The sequence below is a fragment of the Suncus etruscus genome, chromosome 4 (genome assembly GCF_024139225.1).
Source record: "Suncus etruscus isolate mSunEtr1 chromosome 4, mSunEtr1.pri.cur, whole genome shotgun sequence".
NCBI classification, from domain to species: domain Eukaryota; kingdom Metazoa; phylum Chordata; class Mammalia; order Eulipotyphla; family Soricidae; genus Suncus; species Suncus etruscus.
The window spans coordinates 124,313,980-124,336,571 of NC_064851.1; the positions used below are offsets into that span (position 1 = coordinate 124,313,980).

The 22,592-nt window shown below is 36.3% G+C and overlaps 1 non-coding gene and 2 pseudogenes across 1 annotated transcript; 1 reads left to right on the top strand and 2 right to left on the bottom strand.

The window, feature by feature from the left end:
• Positions 1 to 214: 214 nt before the first annotated feature.
• LOC126008399 (U6 spliceosomal RNA) lies at positions 215 to 321 on the bottom strand. Its single transcript, XR_007495733.1, has one exon. It is a non-coding gene; the product is annotated as a U6 spliceosomal RNA (small nuclear RNA).
• A 63-nt stretch (positions 322 to 384) lies between these two features.
• Positions 385 to 9,306, bottom strand: LOC126007212 (toll-like receptor 3; annotated as a pseudogene).
• A 1,949-nt stretch (positions 9,307 to 11,255) lies between these two features.
• LOC126007213 (N-alpha-acetyltransferase 50-like) lies at positions 11,256 to 11,837 on the top strand (annotated as a pseudogene).
• The last annotated feature ends 10,755 nt before the right edge of the window (positions 11,838 to 22,592 follow it).

A 22,592-nucleotide genomic window follows, 5' to 3' on the forward strand; every position in this document is an offset into this window, starting at 1 on the left:
TTTCCAGAGGCCTCAGTAATTAATTGTGATTTTACCAGTATGGAAATGTTTAATTAGATTAACTTAGTGAATAAGTAGTAAGAAATCTGAGATGAGATGTATTTTCCCATAACATATAGGTATGATATACTAGTCTAATAAATATGAATAAGATCTAAACCATTTTCAAATAAAATAAACTTACCAAAAAGCTTTTTTTTTTAGAATGATAAAAAAATATATGGAATGCTTCACAAATTTGCGTGTCATCCTTGCGCAGGGGCCATGCTAATCTTTTCTGTATCATTCCAATTTTTGTATATGTGCTGCCGAAGTGAGCACTCCAAAAGCTCTTTTAATTAAGACAGGGAGACTACATCTTCGCTTACTTGGACTTCAAATAATTTAATGCACTGAATTTCTCAATCCAAGAGCTACTTGCAGTTTTTGATGAAAGGTATTTATTTGCTCTTTTTGAACTAGCCAGTTCAAGATGCAATAAGATTTAAACATTCCTCTTCTCAAACAAAGTGCATGGCTCAGTTTATAGTCTGAAATTTCCTCAAGAATGATCAATATAATGGAATCTAGATTTTGCTCAATAGCCTGTTGGACTGCATGATATACCTTGAATCTAAGAAAAAGCGTATATATTAAATTATGTATAAAGACACAATTTTGAACATCTAAAATTCCTTTGGGAATTCAATCCATGACTAAAAGTCAACTTGTTTCTTATTTTATTTTAAGAAATTAAGCTGTGAGTAATATTATTAGTGCTGTTTATAAACTCAGTTGAAAATTCAGAACACACACTATCATAATGTTTACTTACCTTTTACATAATGAATTTTTAGTAGATGATGTGTTACAATGAGAACGATTTTTCTGCTTTGTTTGATGCTATTCACAATAGCCTCAAGTTCAAAGTTCCCTTCTTCCAGACAAAATTTGAGAGCTTGATCTTGCTTTTCCATAGAGGAAAAGTGTTTCCAGACCCAATCCTTGTCTTTTTGAACATGAATTATATATGCTGAATATTCAAATATATGCTTAATATTGCTCTGGATATTTTTTATTTTTTTAAATCTAAGAACTCTATGCACTAAAACATTCCAATACAAAGATATTCTCCAGCCTTCAGAGTGGAAAATAAAAACCAACAGGATACTGGTATTGATCATGAAAGGAGTTCAAAGGGAGCACTAAATTTACAAGGTGCTATGTCAAAAAATTTCACTAAGAAACCATGATATTGACGTGGAGTATTGCAGAGATAATAATTTGATAGCTCAGCAATATTAGTATGGGTATCATTCAACCAACTAACAAACCAGGCAATACTCTGACAAGTACAAACAAATGGGTTAGGTTGAGTAGGAGCATAGGAGATTGAGTGATAGAAAAGTTTTATTGGTTAAAATTCACAAACATGGGAAGGATTTGGCTAGATTTAAGTATTTAAGCTCTACCAATCCTTTGAACATATTGCTTTTTTGTATTTGGCAGGCTGTTGTCTGCCATGTCAAGATATTCCAAACATTTTAGCCATTAAAAGGAAGAACCATCTATCTTGGGAAGTGAAACAAGGGAAATACTTGGTTTAGCAAAAGCATGTCTCAAATTAAGAATTCCATAAAAATAGTGAGAACATAAATGTTCTATATTACTATATATTCCAGAAAGATGTATTCTAGATGTGGAAGCCAAGCAAAGAAATAATTACCAATCGTATTTAAGGAGTTGTAGGAAAGATCAAGTGTGGTAAATTTTGGTCGCTTTAGTCCAAGAAATGTCAGATTATGCTTATGCTCTTCATCTGGACGTTGCTCAGTGATAGGTTCTTAAAGCTCTATTTATGCAATTCCAAACAAAGTTATTTATAATTATAAGTCAAATTACCCTGGAGAGAACTAAAGGCACATGGGAAAAGGGGTTAATAACCAAAATAAACAAACAAAAAAACAACTTAGTAGACTTGTATGAACATCAGGAAACTTAAACACAATATTTTACCCAACCCCCGTACCTTATTATTGCATTCTATGGGATTTTAATCCATTGTGAACATACGATTTCCGTACTCAGTGCCTGTAACACTGTCTTCCCTCTTTACCCCCATCACTCCACTGACTTCAGACTCCTCTCTAGTCAGCAGTCTTGTCTCAGAGTAGATGCTTTATTCAGGGGTCGTTCAGGAAATCTCAATGTGAATTAAATCTCCAAAAAACTTGCACTTCATGTAAAGTCTAAATGTAATAAACAATATATTTATAAACTTAATCTTGGTGTAGATCTAGTTTCTGGCTTGGTGACCACCATTCTATGAACAACATGGGATAAAAATGGAAATAAAAATTTCCCTTCTATAATTTTGAGGTATAGCTATTTACTTAATCTCTCCATTTCTTATTTTATCATAGTGTGCCTAGCACTTCATATCCTGTTTCCAATTACATACCAGCAGCTTTAACTAATCTAAGGCACAGCAGTGAAATAAGAGATCAGAAAGCAAGACAAAAGATTCTTCCAGTTGAATACTCAGAGAATGTTCCCCAGACATGCAGTCACCTAATTTTTGATAGAGGAGCAAGAAATCCTAAATGGATCAAAGAAAGCCTCTTCAACAAGTGGTGTTGGCACAATTGGCTAGCCACCTGCAAAAAATTGAACTTAGATCCCAGCTAACATCATGTATGAAGGTAAAATCCAAATGGATTAAAAAAACCTCGATATCAGACCAGATACCATAAGATATATAGAACAACACGTAGGCAAAACACTCCAAAACATTGAGAGTAAAGGAATCTTCCAGGAGGAAACTGCACTCTTTAAAACAAGTGAAAGCATAGATTAACAGATGGGAATATATTAAGCTGAGAAGCTTCTGCACCTCAAAGGAAATAGTGCCCAGGATACAAAAGCCACCCACTGAGTGGGAGAACATATTCACCCAATACCCATTAGATAAGGGGCTAATATCCAAAATATACAAGGCACTGACAGAACTTTACAAGAAATAAAACATCTAATCCCATCAAAAAAATGGAGAGAAGACATGGACAGACACTTTGACAAAGAAGAAATACACATGGCTATAAGGCAAATGAAAAAATGTTCCACATCGGGGCCGGCGAGGTGGCGCTACAGGTAAGGTGTCTGCCTTGCAAGCGCTAGCCAAGGAAAAGACCACGGTTCGATCCCCCGGCGTCCCATATGGTCCCCCCAAGCCAGGGGCAATTTCTGAGCGCGTAGCCAGGAGTAACCCCTGAGCATCTAACAGATGTGGGCCCCCCAAAACAAAAACAAAAACAAAAATGTTCCACATCACTAATCATCAGGGAGATGCAAATCAAAAGAACTATGGTACCATCTCACACCACAGAGATTGGCACACATCACAAAGAATAAAAACAAGCAGTGTTGGCGGGGATGTGGAGAGAAAGAAACTCTTACTCACTGCTGGTGGGAATGCCATTAGTCCAAACTTTATGGAGATTCCTCAAAAAACCGGAATTGAGCTCCCATTTGATCCAGCTATATCACTCTTAGGAATATACCCTTGGAACACAAAAATACAATACAAAAATCCCTTCCTTACACCTATATTCATTACTGCACTTTTTACCATAGCAAGACTCTGGAAACAACTAAGTTGCCCTTCAACAGATGAATGGCTAAAGAAACTGTGGTACATATACATAATGGAATATTATGCAGCCATCAGAAGAGATGAAGTCATGAAATTTTCCTAAACATGGATGTACATGGAATCTATTATACTGAGTGAAATAAGTCAGAGAGAAAAAGATGCAGAATGGTCTCACTCATCTATGGGTTTTAAGAAAAATGAAAGACATTCTTGCAATAATAGTTTTCAGAGACAAAAGAGAGGAGGGCTGGAAGTTACAGCTCACCTCATGAAGCTCACCACAAGGAGTGATTAGTTCAGTTAGAGAAATAACTACATTGTGAACTATCCTAACTGAGATACATGAGAATGTATGAGGAAATAGAAAGCCAGTCTAGAGTGCAGGCAGGGGTGGGGTGGGGAGGAGGGAGATTCGGGACACTGGTGTTGGGAATGTTGCATTGGTGATGGGGGGTGTTCTTTACATGACTGAAACCCAACCACAATCATGTTTGTAATCAAAGTGTTTTAATAAAATATTTTTAAAAAAGATTCTGCAGAAAATAGAAGTTAGACCTGTAAGTTTAGAGTTAGACATGGCAGTTTAGTCCATCAAGGAAGCAATAAAGTCAAATTTCTATGATGTGACTTGTACAATCTTAAGAAAAAAGGATAGATGTGGAAGATAGTGTACTTCATTTTAAGTCAAGTGTGTTGAAGTGGAAAATTGAAATAAATTGAGTAAATTACTATAAATACCATGGTATGATATTTATTTATTTATTTATTTTTGGTTTTTGAGCCACACCTGGTGAAGCTCAGGGGTTACTCCTGGCTATGTGCTCAGAAATCACTCCTGTCTTGGGGGACCATATGGGCCGCCGGGGGATCAAACTGCAGTCGTCCTAGGCTAGCACGCTCAAGGCAGACGCCTTAATGCTTGTGCATTAAAAATAATCTGTCGGGGTGTCGAGATGGCGCTAGAGGTAAGGTGTCTGCCTTGCAAGCGCTAGCCAAGGAAGGACGGCGGTTCAATCCCCCAGCGTCCCATATGGTCCCCCCCAAGCCAGGGGCAATTTCTGAGTGCTTAGCCAGGAGTAACCTCTGAGCATCAAACTGGTGTGGCCCGAAAAACCAAAAATAAATAAATAAATAAATAAATAAATAAATAAATAAATAATCTGTCGTATTTTGCTTTTGGGGGGAGGGAGTCTGGAAAAGACTGATATAGTACTATATATCTGATATAGAGCTCCTGATATTGTGCTCAGGAGTGACCCCTTGTGATCCCCAGAAGAATATTTGTGCTATAATTGTACCATGCCAAGGCAATGCCTTATTCTCTGTACTTTCTCTTTGGTCAACATTTTGGATAATCCTTAATTACATCAGAATGTTAGGGGATGATGCATGTCATTGCAGGCACTACCTTGGAACATCTTGAAAACTCCTGAAATCTTTTATTATAAAATATATTTTAGATTTCTTTATTTAATATTCTCAACAGAAAAATAGCTGTTCAGAAATTAAAATGAAGAACTTGCATTAAATATTGACTTATTATCATGGAATAATTTTGCATTAAAACCATTTTATTTTATCCATCTGAAAATGTGTTTACTTGTTAAAAAAATTATCTTTTTTTTTCTTTTTTGGTTTTTTGGTCACACCTGGCAGTGATCAGGGATTACTCCTGGCTCTATGCTCAGAAATCGCTCCTGGAAGGCTCGGGGGACCATATGGAATGCCGGGATTTGAACATTGACCTTCTGCATGTAAGGCAAACACCTTACCTTCATGCTATCTCTCCAGCCCTAAAAGTTTATCTTAATTTTGTATTGTCGATATTCTTATTCCTATGTCTTAAGAAAATTGATGTGACATACTTGTATATAAAAAATTTTAAATTCAAAATAAACCCAAAGAGAAAGTTAGTTAAGTATACTCTATTATAGAAAGTTTTTTATAATAACCTAATACTAGTTATTATGTATTGCTTTAAAAATAATCCAGACACTAACATTATTAACCACAGTCCTATAAAACACTATTTATTATGCCAATTTTTAACATAGAGAACTAGAGAAAAAGAACTTCAGTAATTTGCCAGTTTCATAATAATTTAGAAATGAATACCAAATAGGAAGTCAACTAACCTAACCTTACATACTCCCTGTGATTTTAACCAGTATACTATTTCAACTCATATTGTATGTGCATGTATGCATATGTATGTATATGGTAATAGTTCTACTTTACAAGTGATAATAGTGAAATAGAGAGGGTTAAGTTCTCCAAGGCCAAAGCATGATGTGTAAGTAAATGAAACTGGAATTCTGACCCCACTTCATATTGATAACAGAACTCCAGCAACCCCATCTAGAAATTTTACTGTAAAAGATTTTTAAAATCGTAAGAGGTATATTCACAATGATATGATAAGCACAACATTTATGTAACATTAAAATGAAAAATTAAGTTTAAAATACAAAAAGTTACATACATTTTAAATACATATAGATTAGTGTCAATACTACACTTATGAATCATTGTCTTTTTTTGATAGACTATACTTTAGTATTTGTCTTTCAAATCTTTTATTCTATCATAGAAACATCAGACTTTCTGCAAGAAACCAGGGTTTATAATACCACATTGTATAGTAGTGTTTTAGAAAATAATTAATATAAGTTTACAAATGGCTTATTTCTTCAGTAGATTAATAAACCTAAATTGCCAACCAAATTTTTATGCTCTCTTTTATAACAAAATTGTCTTAAGATAAATTACCTATGGTCAACCAATTGGCTTTTCAATGAAAATGTTTGTGACAATTTGCTTTTAAGTTTACACAACAAAGACAATCATTGTCTTCAAGGAAAAAAGTATGAATGATTTCTGGAAGACATAATAGAAAGCATAACTTATTTTTTTTGAATCTATATAGTTCTTATCTATGATGAGATTATCATAAATAATCAAGACCTGAGAGGTCGCACAGCAGTAGGGAGTTTGCCTTGCATGCAGCTGATTCAAACAGATGGTGGTTCTAATTCCGCCATCCCATATAATCCCCTGTGTTTACCAGCAGCAACTTCTGAGCACAGAGCTAGGAGTAACCCCTGAGTACTACTGGGTATGACCCAAAACAACAACAACAAGATTAGCATAGATAATTAAAGATGATAAGTATTTTTACATTAAAGATTATCACACATCAAAATCACACATCTCTAAAATATTTTACTTTACTTCTTTTTTTTTTTTTTTTTTTTTTTTTGGTTTTTGGGCCACACCCGGTAACGCTCAGGGGTTACTCCTGGCTATGTGCTCAGAAGTTGCTCCTGGCTTGGGGGACCATATGGGACACCGGGGGATCGAACCGCGGTCCGTCCAAGGTTAGCGCAGGCAAGGCAGGCACCTTACCTTTAGCGCCACCGCCCGGCCCTTTACTTTACTTCTTACCTCTTCAATTTGATTAGTTGACAAGTCCAATTTTTCAAAAAAAAAAAAAAGAATTCACCAAGAAAATAAAGTTCTTCTTGACTTAGTGAGAGAATTTTGTTATTTGACAATAGGAGCTGTTGTAGATTTTCTAGTTAGATCTGAGTTCCTATCTTAATAGATAATAAGCCATTGTGAGATAGATCTAATTTCAGTAAATTCTAAAAGAGGAAAAATGTCAATTAGGGAATTTTACAAAAAGAAAAGAATTTTTTAAATTAATATTAACCCTAATAATATTTCAACAGCAAAAAGACCTTTTATTTATTTTGTAGAAAAGTGACAGTCATAAATTATTTATTCTGTGATTAAAAATCTCACAGTTAATTTAATAATTTGATTTGAGAAACAGGGAATAACAGAAGCAATGGAGTGTATTCCTTGTAGGCAAAAAGCTGGGGATCCCTAATTGCTTTTAAAATATTAATGTTTCTTACATAAATCAGAATCTGGGCTGGAAATTTTACTTTAAGGGAAAATCAGCATATTGAGAACTTACCATTTATACTCGAGTATAAGCCAACCCAAGTATAAACTGACCCCTAATTTTACCCCTTAAACTGGGAAATACTTAGCGGCTCAAATATAAGCTGAAGTGGAAAATGCAGCAGCCACTGGTAAATTCTAAAAATAAAAATATAAACCCAAAATAATTACAATAATTGAGGAATCAGTAGGTTAAATGATTTTCAATATTGATTGCTAAAGAAAAACTGTAAACTAGCAACAATAACTTTAAAACTTTGAATAAAGTTCAGAAAACTGTAGATTAACAGATAATCAAGCTAAATCACAAAGGTTAAAATCCTTCAAAATGGGATTCCTCCTCCTCATCATCAGTATGTCCAAACAGAGCTTTAACTGTATCTGGTGTGAGGGTATCAGAATAGACATTGTCATTACCACTGAGTTCGCAGATATCATCATCCTGGCTGTCGGTTTCATACAAAGCGCAGAATATTGTGGGCTAAATAGTTCAGTGGCAAACATTTCAGTTCAGCTGCCTACCTCTTCAGCTTAGCCGCAACATGTGGCCTGAACTGAAGCACCTCCACTCCAGCAGATGGCAGAAGATGACTGGAGACTACGTGCATTTGATTTGGTGCTCAGGAATCAAATAATCTGTACCTGTATGACCTGAGTATAAGCCGAGTTTGGGTTTTTGGCACAAATTTTGTGCTCCAAAACTCGGCTTATACTTGAGTATATATGGTATTTATCTTTTCTGCATCAACATACTCTTATTCTACTGTGATCATAAATTCTTGTACCCAAATTCTATTTCTAATGAGAAAGAAACAAAAAAAGCAAGCAAGCAAACAAACAAACAAACAAAAAACAGAACAAAAATATAAATTCTAAACCCCAAATTCTTTAAAATTTGGAACTGGAGGGATTAGTATAGTAGCTAGGGCATTTGCTTTGCAAGTGGCTGCCCTGGGTTGGATATCAGGGACCACAATTGTCCCCTAATTTCTGCCAATAGTGACTCCTGAGCATAGCAAACTCTGAATGCCACTAGTTGTAGCCTAAAAGCAAAAGAAAACTAAAATTAATATTAAACTAAAGTAGAAATAATATGTCCTCTTTTAAAAATATTTTCAATCATAATCGCAATATTGTATGTGTTAAAAGAGGCTTGTTCTTGGTCTTGATAGTTAAATGTAATGTGTTCGTGAATCAATGTCCTGAAAATTAGTAGATTAAACTTTTAAAGTCCATATATGAAAATCTACATTTCTATCTTACCTTTAGGTTTTTAAAGGAATTATTTTGAATTTTCTGAATTGAGTTGGACATGAGATAAAGTTCAACCAATCTCATGCAGAAGAAAAAGGTTTTATCAGAAAGTTGAGATAGCTGATTGTGTTGAAGATTCAACATTTTCAGCAGAGGCAGTATTTCACAGTCATGGGTCGAGTTTTGAGATGAAGTGATATCCTCGATCTAAGACAGTGAGTTGACTATATCTTGTAAAATTGTTAGGCGATAATCTTCGAAGTTGATTATGGGTAGGGTTCAACACTGTTGTGTTATGTTAGCTGGGAGGTCATCAGGTATTTCATTCAGCTTCAAATGACTACAGTCAGCTACTTCATGTCTCAGAGTAATTTGTTGGTAGAAGACACACATTATACCCAACAAAACAACAGTTCCTCAAAGAAGTAGAGAGAGAGTAAACTCAGTCTCATGATTTGTTCCTTTAAATTAGAAAAGAAAGGCAAAAAATAGATATCATTAATAATATAACACTTCATGTGTATTGCTATGATCCTTGTAAAATATATAACATTTCTTATAATATGACTCCTTTTTACTATTAAGATATACAAGTTTGTACTATACAAGTATTATATCAAATGTAAATAATTCAAATGGAACAGATAGTCTCAATCGCAACATTCCAAGGTAAACAGTCAAGATGATTTTTATCTTTAATTCTCACAGTTGCATCTTTAAAAACTAAATAGCATCTTGTACTTCTATTTTTATTTACTAATTTACAATTTATATAATTAAATATGAATTGAATTGAATTATATTGCAACTGTACTATTATATAAATTGTTATGTAAATGATTATGCTTTTAATAATTTTAAGCTATTTTAATTTAATATAGTCTAGGATTGCATTTATAATTTAAAGACTAATGCAAAAATCTACTTTTACTCACCAACTTTAGGCAAAATCCCTGACCTTGTAAGATAAGACATAGGTATCCTGTAATTTATATACTTGTTTTGGTTTTGGAGTTACATTCAATAATGCTAAAAGCTTACTTGTGACTCTGTACTCAGAGATCACATCTGGCAGAGCTTGGAATAATCATACATGGTGCTGGAGGAAAGTACTAAATAGAGAAAGGCTGCATGTAAGACAAACACCTTAATGCCTGCATATACTATTTCTCAGTAATAAACACCCTCTGTATTTTTAATATTTTAATATTTCCCCAAATTTTCAACTACAACATTGCTTGATATTATCAATATACAAATCATTAACATTGATCATGGAATTATGTCATACTTGAATTTTGACTAATTCAGAAAATATCTTAAGATTTTATAAACATCTTTTATAGTTCTGTGAGTACATTACATATTGACTTCTGATCAGTAAAATTAGAATACTGAGGGGCCAGCAAGGTGGCGCTAGAGGTAAGGTGTCTGCCTTGCAAGAGCTAGCCAAGGAAGGACCAACCGCAGTTTGATCCCCCGGCATCCCATATGGTCCCCTCAAGCCAGGGGCAATTTCTGAGCGCTTAACCAGGAGTAACCCCTGAGCATCAAATGGGTGTGGCCCGAAAAAAAAAAAGAATTAGAATACTGAGATTTTGTTCGTTAGTTTGGGGGAGATTAAACCCAATGATGCTCAGGGATTGCTCCTGACTCTGCACTAAGAATTACTCCTGGGGAGCTTTGGGGACCATAAGAGATGCAAATGACCATATGACCATGTGAAATTAGGTTGGCCACATGCAAAACAAATTGTCCAACCCACTTGATTATCACTCAGCCTGAAATTGTAGCCTCTGTTCTGATTCTGGGTTCTCTACTTTGTTGTCTATGGAAGGTCCATGCATGCCCATGGTTTAGCTTCCTTACCCTGCAAACAGAAATGATTATAATGGCTCCTCCATATTCATCAAGATCTTATGAAGATAGAAGAAAATTTAAAAAAATCCCTGTATTTTTATATATAATTTTATTCTAGATGTCATACCACCAATATTCTAAAACTAATTAAATAAATAATAGCCAAGTAAATTAATTTTTAAAAAGCTAAAAAGGCAGAAGTTATTGATGGGAATTGAAAACATCAGTAGAATTCATATACATAGAAGGGATTGTTTAATAAATAAATATAGATACTGTATGCATATTCTGGTATGCATGCATATATTTCTTAGCTCTTTGTCATATAAGATGACTTGGAAATAAAGCATATACTTGGTGAATATCTTGATATCTAAATACATTTTTCCATGAAAAGAATTAATACTTATTAAACAAAAGTTAAAGCAAGGGAAAAACTTAAGAATATAAATACATGAGTGAGTGAGAGCTCGGCGCCGTGTCTTCCGAAAGGGGTGGGGGGTGTCGGTGTCGGTGGCAGTCGCCGCTCTGCCACACGTGCATGCGGGGTACTCACTCGCTCACTCTCCGCCAGGAGGGACGGCTTTGGCTTTCTGCAGGTTCAGTTGGCCCACACAATATTAAACAACTGAAGAGATTAAACCAGGTTATCTTTCCAGTCAGCTACAATGACAAGTTCTACAAGGATGTGCTGGAGGTTGGTGAGCTAGCAAAACTTGCCTATTTCAATGATATTGCAGTAGGAGCAGTATGCTGTCGGGTGGATCATTCACAGAATCAGAAGAGACTTTACATCATGACACTAGGATGTCTGGCTTCATTCCGGAGGCGAGGAATAGGAACAAAAATGTTAAATCATGTCTTAAACATCTGTGAAAAAGATGGCACTTTTGACAACATTTATCTGCATGTCCAGATCAGCAATGAGTCAGCAATTGACTTCTACAGAAAGTTTGGCTTTGAGGTTATTGAGCCAAAGAAGAACTACTAAGAGAATAGAGCCCGCAGATGCTCATGTGCTGCAGAAAAACCTCAAAGTCCCTTCTGGCTAGAATGCAGATGTGCAAAAGACAGACAACTGATATATTGCAAATGAACTTTTCTTGCACTTGCTTGTCGCCAAATAAAAAAGAGGCCCATTGGAAAAAAATAAATATAAACAGTATTGTTCATAAAGCAACATTTAAAGTGTTGTAGAGGGGAGATCAGGCGCTCGTAGAGGGGTAACTTGGAATGAAACAAGTTTCCTACATATATGATGTGCACTTGACCAGTAAACTATGTCTCTGGTCCTAAGCTATTATTTTGAATAGGCCTTTCTTGAATGGTTCTGTGCCTTTTTTTTTTTAAATCAAAACTTTATTTAAGTGTTGGCCTGTATCTGGGAGCTCTATTCTTTTTCTACTGCCATCTATGTCAGTTTCTTTTGTTCACATATGCTATTTTTTTATTAAATTTTTTATTTAAGCACCATGATTACAAACATAATTATAGTCGAGTTTCAGTCACAAACAGAACATCCCCCTTCACCAGTGCAACATTCCTACCCCCAATGACCCCCCCTCCCTCCTTCCCATCCCCTGCAGGTATTCGAGACAGGCATTCTACTATAGTTATTTTTTTAAGTTCAGTAAGCTGCTTTTTATTTTCTTTCTTAAAGGATAAGTGTTAGAAAAAATACAGTAGTAAAGTCATGAAAGTAGCAATCGCCATTGTTTGCATAGGTCCAGCAAAATATGGGGAAATGGAAAAAATCCTTGGCCTGATTACAGAACTTTATTGGCATCATACTGACTCAGACTCCAGGAATACCAGTCTGTCCAACCCCTGAGTCATTCTTCATGGTCCCGGTGAAACTTTTTCACACTTTAGCTGTTGTTGGTGTCAGGTTCCTGTATTTAAAGATTCTGGATTCTGTGCATTTCCTTAATTGAAGTCAGGCTGATGTGGAGCATTCTCTGGTTCCACCTCACCATTAGATGTGGAGAGACCTGCCCTGCAAGCAGGTTGTTGCTAAGTCGTCTAGGTGTTGAGAGCACTCTTTGGAGTAAGTAAATGACAGAGCAGTGGTAGGGTCTTCCCTGGTAGAGGTTTGCATCCTGGTAATGTTATAGACAATTGTGGTTGTTTCCTTAGATGGTATCCATTGTTCAGGGGTTTATGGGTAATGCCCATTCTTTTGAGGCCTAAGCCAAATCATTATGCCAATGTTCATGATATAAGTCCTAAATGCATTACAAACTTTGTGTTCCCATCTCTATTAGATAAGAACTTGTTTGCATATATATTATTTTCCCATTTTAATGTGCCTATGCAAAAGAGGAACAATGCTACAAGGTATTGTTGGTGCATCTGGGGGCTGAGGGATCAAGTACAACACTCCCCATAACTTAGTTCTAACATGAATTCTATACAGAGATACTCTTCTACCAGCATTGCTTATTGAACAGATCTCAAAGGGGAAAAGGCAAGCAAAGAAACGAACAAATAAACCAGAAGGCAAAATTGTCACTATATAAGAGGATATTCAAAAAAAGAGTTATAGATGTTAAGGGAATACATCTGAGATACACAAAAGAAATACACATGTTTGTTTCATGTTTTAGAAATAGTCAAGGGGGAGGGTATTGTTTTCCAGACACCACTTTGGTCTGTGATTTGGCCATCTGGAGTCTGTAAACAACTCCCCGCAGTTTCGTATCAGGAAATGTCTTTGAGTGGGGGTGTCTAATTATGGTAGCAAGCACAGGTACCCAGTGAAGGGAGTTGGAGAATAGGAGTCGTTTATAATAGATTTATAGGAACAGAGTTTTGGTTTCTTCTCAGGCTAAGAGTCTATTCTTTCATTTTGGGAGCTTGAGAGAGGATAATAATCTTCTTCAAAAGAAGCTAAGAACTAAGGGTAAAAATGGTTATTTGTAGGGTAATAGACAGTGGGGTGAGAGTAAAGGACTAGAAATAAGCCTGTAAGGTGGTGAGCCAATGGGGGAAGGGAATAATGCAACATAGACATTCTGTATATTGTAAACATAGATAAACACTTATAACATCCTATTATACTATCTATACTGTATAACACAAAGTGGATTAAACTATATGCTATCCTATAAATCTATATACATTTTATACGCAAGGCTATTGCCCCCTCATGGTTTGAGAATGGGGATTAGTGGGAAAGTAAGTTCACCAGTCTCCTCCCCCAGTCCACCACTCTGGTGCATAGTGGGGGGTGGGGGGGTCTGGGGTCCCCTTTAAACTGCTCACTGGAACCCTCCTTGCTGGCTCCCTGGGAAGTGGACGGGGTAACCCTGGGGTTCAGGAGGAAGGAGAGAGAACACTATGGGGGGTGGAGCTAGAGGCTGCATCTTCCCCTAAGCTTGGCCAAAAAGCCTACAGCATGCAGTCATGCCTTCCCCGTGTTGCCTGCTGAAGCTTTCTGCTCCCAGAGAGGAGTTTGGATCTTTGATTATGCTGGAAGCAGAAAGTTGAGCAGTCCCTTCCCCCCAGGTACAGGATGGGAGAGGTCTGGGGTCCCCTTTAAACTGCTTGCCGGAACCCACATATGCTATTTTTGTTAAGTAATTTTAAAGTAGATCTACAGTCAGGAGAAAAATCATCACATTTTGCTATTCTTTTAAGACCATGTTTTTTCCATGTAATGTTTAATCAAAATTATGTGATGTTGATTTAATTTAATTCATTTAATTGGCCTTCCTTACTGGAATAGATAATTATCAGAGTAAAACTTATTTTTTTACTTTATAGTGTAGCCTGTGCCTAGACAAACAAGTAAAACATAGCTGGTAATTGATTAATATATGTTAAGTAGCTTTCCATAGGAAGTTAATCTACTCAAGAGAACCATTATTATCTTTATATATAAAAAATACCCCACAACTTAGATTTACATATTTTAGAGGTGGTGTTTGGGTCACACCAGTGATGCTCAGGATTATTCCTGGCTCTCTGCTGAAAAATCACTCGTGTCCAGAGACAATATGGGATGCTGCAGATTGAAGTCAGGTGGGCCACATGCAAGGCTTAAGATATGAAGTTGTTTAAAATATTTTTATGTTTAAAAATAATTTATTTAAATATCATGATTACAAACATAATTGTAGTTGGGCTTCAGTCATAAGAAGAACACCCTTCTTCACCCATGCAATCTTCTCATCACCAATGCCCCCATCTCATCCTTCCCCCACCCCCCCCACCTGTATTCGAGACAGGCTTTTTACATCCCTCATTCAGTGATATTGTTATGATAGTTCTCAGCGTAGTTATTTCTCTAACTGTACTCACCACTCATTGTGGTGAGCTTCATATCTTGAGCCAGTCCTTCCGGCCCTCCACTCCAGGAATTATTTCAATGTCTTTAGTTTTTCTTAGAACCCATAGATAAGTGAGACTATTTTGTGTGTGTGTGTGTGTGTCTCTCCCTCTGACTAATTTCATTCAGCATAATAGATTCCATGTACAGCATATATAAGAAAATTTTATGACTTCATCTCTCCTGACAGCTGCATAATATTCCATTGTGTATATGTACCACAATTTCTTTAGCCATTCATCTGTTGAAGGGCATCTTGGTTGTTTCCAGAGTCTGGCTACTGTGAAAAGTGTTGTGATGAATATGGGTGTGAAGAAGGGATTTTTGTATTGTATTTTTGTGTTCCTAGTATATATCCCTAGGAGTGGTAAAACTGGACCAAATGGGAGCTCAATTTTCAGTTTTTTGAGGAGTTTCCATATTGTTTTCCATAAGGGCTGGACTAGATGACATTTCCACCAGCAATGAATGAGCGTTCCTTTCTCTCCACATCCCCACTAGCACTGGTTGTTTTCAGTCTTTGTGGTGTGTGCCAGTCTCTGTGGTGTGAGATGGTATCTCATTGTTGTTTTGATTTGCATACCCCTGATGATTAGTGATGTGGATCATTTTTTCATGTGCCTTTTGGCTATTTGTATTTTTTCTTTGAGAAATTGTCTGTTTGTTTGTTCTCCCCATTTTTGATGGTATTAGATGTTTTTTTCTTGTAAAGTTCTTTCAATACCTTGTATATTTTAGATATTAGCCCCTGATTTTATGGATATTGGGTGAATAGCTTCTCCCATTCTGTACGTGGCTTTTGTATCCTTTGAGGTGCAGAAGCTTCTCAGCTTAATATAGTCCCATTTGTGTATCTCTGCTTAGATTTGTTTAGAGAGTGCTTTTTCTTCCTTGAAGATACCTTTAGTTTCAATGTTCTGAAGTGTTTTACCTACGTGTTGTTCTATATACCTATGGTTTCAGGTCTGATATCAAGGTCTTTAGTCCATTTGGATTTGACCTTGGTGCATGGTGTTAGCTGAAGGTATGAGTCTTTTTTCCTTTTTTGCAATTGGCTGACCAGTTGTGCCAACACCACTTGCTGAAGAGGCTTTCCTTGCTCCATTTTGCATTTCTTGCCCCTTTATCAAAGATTAATTGACTGTATAATAGTTGATTTCACTGATCTGAGTGTCTGTCAGATGACTTTTTAACCCATAAAAGCTTCTTAAAAGTCAGGAATCATCTTATATGCAGGTATGCAGCATGCTGAAACTTATAACAGCTTTAGAAAGATGAGTGATCTGCCCTCTGTTACCAACCCAACCCATCCCATCCAGCTGCCAGGTAACATCACTCAGTCCTCTGCTTGTCCTGATTAATCTTTCAGGGAACAGAGAGGAGCTGAGTTACCAAGTGCTACATCCTATCCAGCCACCAGGTGTCATCACTGGTATGCAGTTTTCTGGTGCTCAGTCCTCTGCTTGTCCCTGATCTTTCAGGGCACATAGAGGAGTTGAGTTACTGAGCATTGCATCTTATCCAGCCACTGGGAATGTGGTTTTCTGCTGCTCAGTCCTCTGTTCAGCTTTTATGGGACACAGAGGAGACACTCTGTCTTCCTCTAAGGGTCCTATTAATCACTGCACCCCAGCCTGCTGCTCTAGGAGGTGACCCTCTCTCTGCTCTCAATGTAGATCATAATTTAAAAATCACAGTCACTTACTACAAATGACAAATGTAAAATGATTGTTGGAGCTCCAAAGTCTAGCTTTATTAAATGTATATTGTTATATGTTTAATATAAATGTATAAAGAGGGTCCTACTCTTTTTCTTTTACTTGTTTTTAATTTCCATTTTGTGTGAGTTAACAGCAAATGGCAAATACAGCCCAAACCCTATATTTTAACAGGAAAAGTTCGGTGTCGTCTTATAAGCCCAGTCATCTTATATGCCAGAAAATACGGTATTATGGTTGTTGAGCAAAAATAAATCAAAGGGAGGACCAATATTAGGTGATTTCACTCATCTAAGAAACAAAAAAGGCAATAATATTAAATAATAACACACTCTTGATCTTGGATTACAAAACTAATACTATCAAACAAGGGGCTGAGAAAGGTAGAAATAAAGAAGTGGACTAGAATTAACACAAGGACACATTGGTATAGGGTCTTGAGTATTTTGTTGGTAGTGAGGTGCAGTAACTATATATCAAAACCATAAATGTTAACACTATTGACCTAAGTAAATAAATCAATATATTCTCCAGAAAAAATACATTTTTAAGACCCAGTGTTAGTCAAAAGAAAAAAAAAATTTTTCAATTCAAAACCTAGGCTTAACACAATTAACTTTATCATTAATAAGTTATTTAACTTCTGCTTTTATAAAAGTTTTGAGTGTTTTGCTACGTAAAGGGTAAGTAATCCAGTGTTGTTTATTTATTTACTTGTTAAAAGGTTATTTCTGAACTGTGATATAAAGTACTTGAGAAACATTTGTTAGTAAAGATCTATTTTTCTCCTCAATTTTATAAAATGTGAGGCTGGAGAGATAGCATGGAGGTAGGGCATTTGCCTTGCATGCAGAAGGTCAGTGGTTCGAATCCCGGCATCCCATATGGTCCCCCGAGCCTGCCAGGAGTGATTTCTTTTTTTTTTCTTTTTTTTTTTTTAACAAAAATACACATTTTACTGTATTTAACTGATATTTGTTCTTTCTTTGTTTATGGTTAACAAGTGATTAGGACAATAAAATTATAAGAACAAAGTAATGAGAAAGACCAAATTTTTTTTAACCAATGACATAAAATATTCTAACATAATTTAATATCATGGAGTAAATAGTGACTCCACCAAAGGTTTAGTTAGGATACCTTGCTTACTTACTTAGCAAAAAGTCCTGCCAATAATATTGAAGAATCCTGTCTTTTAAACTGTTGCAATAATAAATATTTATGAAACACCAAGTGACAGACATTGATAAAATTACCTTATAAATGTTATTTCTTGGTAAAATTTTGCAATATTGAGTGGGGAAAATATAAATTCTGTTTTGCTCCCATAGTTCTATAATATGATGAGTACTAATCTAAAAATATAAGCTAAATCAGAGGTCCTAAGCACTAACAAATATTATTATTAATAACAATTTCTTTGAAATATTTTATATATTTTTTCTAATTTTTTTTTATTTTTTTATTTTTAATTATGAGAACAAGGATGCAAAGAAAGAGGACAAGGTAAAGTTACAGTGGAAGGACAATCACCCATAACATAATTCTCAGAAGTCCCCTTGCTGATATCTTGACTTTGAAATTTCAGCCAAAGAGCATTAAGATAAATAAGAAAGAATCCATGTACAATTACTTTGTCCCTCAAGTCCCCAGATTGTAACACATTATAATATTTCTTAACAGCACACAAGGCAATCTAAAGCTATAAAACTTAGGTAACTCCTTAAACATTACAGGCATAGTATTTTTTTACATTTCCATATACATGCATATTAGCTTAAGTTAACCTCAAATTTTAAGTGTGTTCTTTTTAAGGATTAGAGTCAAAGGAGCACAGTAAAAATGGTGTTAAAGTGGAAATTGTCAGGAGTGATTTCTGAGTGTAGTGCCAGGAGTAACCCCTGAGCGCTGTTGGGTGTGACCCAAAAACCAATAGATAGATAGATAGATAGATAGATAGATAGATAGATAGATAGATAGATAGATAGATAGATAGATAGATAGATAGATAGATAGATAGATATAGATATTATATTTATATATAAAATGTATGTCATCATGTTATTTGAGGAGAATTTTTTCTTTTTTAAATTTCTTATTATAGTTTAGGCAGCATGCTGATAATAGTATCAATGTTTGTGACCTTGTTGTCAGTAATTACGACATCTCACCAATGCCAACATATTCAAGATCCTTTCTAACACTCTCATTGTGAGCAATGTGTCTGGAGATTGTGGTTAGTCCTTACTTCACAATTGTCTTCCTTGAAACACAGCTCAGGGCCAGAGTAGTAGTCCAGTGGTAGGGCACTTGGCTTGCACTGAGCTGAGTTTGATTCTTAGCATCCTTTATGGTACCTCAAGCCTTACCAGGAGAGGTCCCTGAGCACAGAGACAGAGGTCACCACCTGGTGTGGCCCCCAAACCAAACCAAACCGACACCACCAACAACAAAATTCCTTAGCTCATTTTTCTTGATCATTTATTTCTGAAGAAGTTTGAGATTAATAATTAGAAACTCAATGAAATACAGCTGTTTGTTTTGGTCAGCTCTAAATTTTACAGCTAACCTTGACCATTTTTCATGCATTTTGGAGTCTCTGTCATATTTTATTCGAACTCAACTCAGCCATACAATGATGAAAGTTTTGGAAAAGATAACCTGCAAATTGCATACACAAACAGATTTCTCTCAAATTCACAGAGACCTCTAAGCTGCTGGTAGCTTAGGTCTATTTTGAATACTATGTAAGAAATTTGGCTATAGGAATATAAAGAACTGAAGAGAGAAAAGACAATATAAGTAATTTTTTTAATAATTTTTATTTTGATCATAGTGTCTTACATATTGTTGACAATAACATTTTAGGTACATATTTACATAAAACCAGGGGGGATTCCCATCACCAAATTGTCCTCCTTACACCTCCGTTTTTGTCCAACCTCCCATTTCCTCTTCCCTCACCCCCAGGGCGGCTAGAATATGTGGTCCCCTCTGTATCCAACCCACTACTTAGTAGTCTTGCACCTGTTTGGTCTTGATGCCTCCCTTATCTCCCCCTCTAACTGTAGGCAGGACTAGCTAGTTCAAGTTGCATGGTTTTGCCTGAAAAAGAGAAGATAAATAAACTGGGGTAAGAGTCTAATACTCCAAAAATGGATGGAATCCTTCTAGAGGCTCTCATCATCGATTTGGGAGATGAAGGAGAAAAAGAAGGTGAAACACTCCACCAGTACCAAAAAAAGTGTCAATTATCCAGTGAGGACTCCAGCTATATCGATAAGCACCACAAAAAAAAGACGAAAAACAAAACAAAACAAAACAAACAAAAACAAACAAACAAACCAAAAACACGCCATGGTCTTGAAATAAGAAACATGGCATAGCACATAACGAAAGAAGAGAAAAGAAGAGAAAAATATAAGTATAAGTAATTTTTTAATCTTTACCTCCTTGAGCACAGCATCAGTGCCTATTCCAGAAGGCCAGGAAGGCAATGCTTTCTTGCACAACATGAAGATTGAACATAATAAAAAATAAAAGAAAGTATGCATTGCTTTTAAAAGCTTGGTGCTTCAACAATGCAAAAGTTTATTTCCTGACATTTTACTATTAAGAATTTGATACAGGGCCTGGAGAGATAGCACAGCGGCGTTTGCCTTGCAAGCAGCCGATCCAGGACCTAAGGTGGTTGGTTTGAATTCTGGTGTCCCATATGGTCCCCTGTGCCTGCCAGGAGCTATTTCTGAGCAGACAGCCAGGATTAACCCCTGAGCAATGCCGGGTGTGGCCCAAAAACAAACAAACAAACAAAAACAAAAAAACCAACAAACAAAAAAAGAATTTGATACAGGGGCTGGAGCGATAGAGTAGCAGTAGAGTGTTTGCCTTGCAAGCAGCTGACCTAGGAAGGACCTAGATTCAATCCCCAGTGTCCTATATGGTCCCCTGAGCCAGGAGTGATTTCTGAGTGCATAGCCAGGAATAACTCCTAAGTGTCACCAGGTGTGGCCCCCAAACCAAAAACCAACCAACCAACCCCCCCCCAAAAAAAAACCTCCCAAGAATTTCATGCAGTTGGAGTTATACCATTTTATGTATGCATATTAATATACAATATCCCGGGACCAGAGTGGTGGCGCAAGCTGTAAGATGTCTGCTTTGGGGACTGGGAGGGTGGCACTAGAGGTAAGGTGTCTGCCTTGCAAGCGCTAGCGTAGGACGGACCTCGGTTCGATCCCCCGGCATCCCATATGGTCCCCCCAAGCCAGGGGCGATTTCTGAGCGCATAGTCAGGAGTAAGCCCTGAGCGTCAAACGGGTGTGGCCCAAAACCCAAAAAACAAACAAACAAGATGTCTGCTTTGCACATGCTAGCCTAGGATGGACAGTGGTTCAATCCCCCAGCATCCCATATAGTCCCCCAAGCAAGGAGCAATATAGCCAGGAGTAACACCTAAACACCAGGTGTGGTCCAAACCAAACAAAAACAAAAACCAATATCCCTATGTAGGGATTATTTGATCAATATGTATTATTGTATGTCTATAATATACATATATAGTTTCTTCAACATTTTAGTAAACTTTTTCATAAGTACTTATTTGGAAAAAATAAATGGGCAACGAAGTAATAGTAAAAAAAATATGAGGGGCCCGTAGCAAGTAGAGTTTTTGCCTTGTATGCAGCCGCCATCCCCAGCTTCCCATATGGTCTCCCCCACACTACCAGGAGTAGAGCCAGGAGTAACACTTGAGCCCCTAAGCAAAATAAAACAAAACAAAAACAAGCTATTAGGATTTATTTTTAAATAGTCAAAGAATTCCTGTGGTCAATAATAAGTTGACATTTTCTTCTAATACTGTGCATCTTCCATCTGGTCTTGAACTAGCATCAAGTTCTAGTTTCAGAAATCTTGTTTTCCTGAATAGTAAGTACCATTTTGTATCCTAGATAGTTATACTGTGAATAAAGAGTAAATTCATAATTATTAAATCTTCACTTCATAATTTTGCCAATGCTATTTAATTCTGACAATTATTCTCAAGTTATTATATTATTTTTATTTAAACTTTGGTCTTAAAACTCTAATGACAGGGATTGGATAAATAATCTTGGGGTAAAAGCACATGCCTTGTATGTGGCTATAGATTGAGTCACTGAATTTTACTGAGCCTTCTTTTTTTTTTTTAAAAATTTATTTAAGCACCTTAATTACATACATGATTGTGTTTGGGTTTCAGTCGTGTAAAGAACACCACCCATCACCAGTGCAACATTCCCATCACCAATGTCCCAAGTCTCCCTTCGCCCCACCCGACCTCCGCCTGTACTCTAGACAGGTTCTCCATTTTCCTCATACATTCTCATTATTAGGACAGTTCAAAATGTAGTTATTTCCCTAACTAAACTCATCACTCTTTGTGGTGAGCTTCCTGAGGTGAGCTGGAACTTCCAGCTCTTTTCTCTTTTGTGTCTGAAAATTATTATTACAAGGGTGTCTTTCACTTTTCTTAAAACCCATAGATGAGTGAGACCATTCTGCGTTTTTCTCTCTCTCTCTCTGACTTATTTCACTCAGCATAATAGATTCCGTGTACATCCATGTATAGGAAAATTTCATGACTTCATCTCTCCTGACAGCTGCATAATATTCCATTGTGTATATGTACCACAGTTTCTTTAGCCATTCGTCTGTTGAAGGGCATCTTGGTTGTTTCCAGAGTCTTGCTATGGTAAATAGTGCTGCAATGAATATAGGTGTAAGGAAGGGGTTTTTGTATTGTATTTTTGTGTTCTAGGGTATATTCCTAGGAGTGGTATAGCTGGAT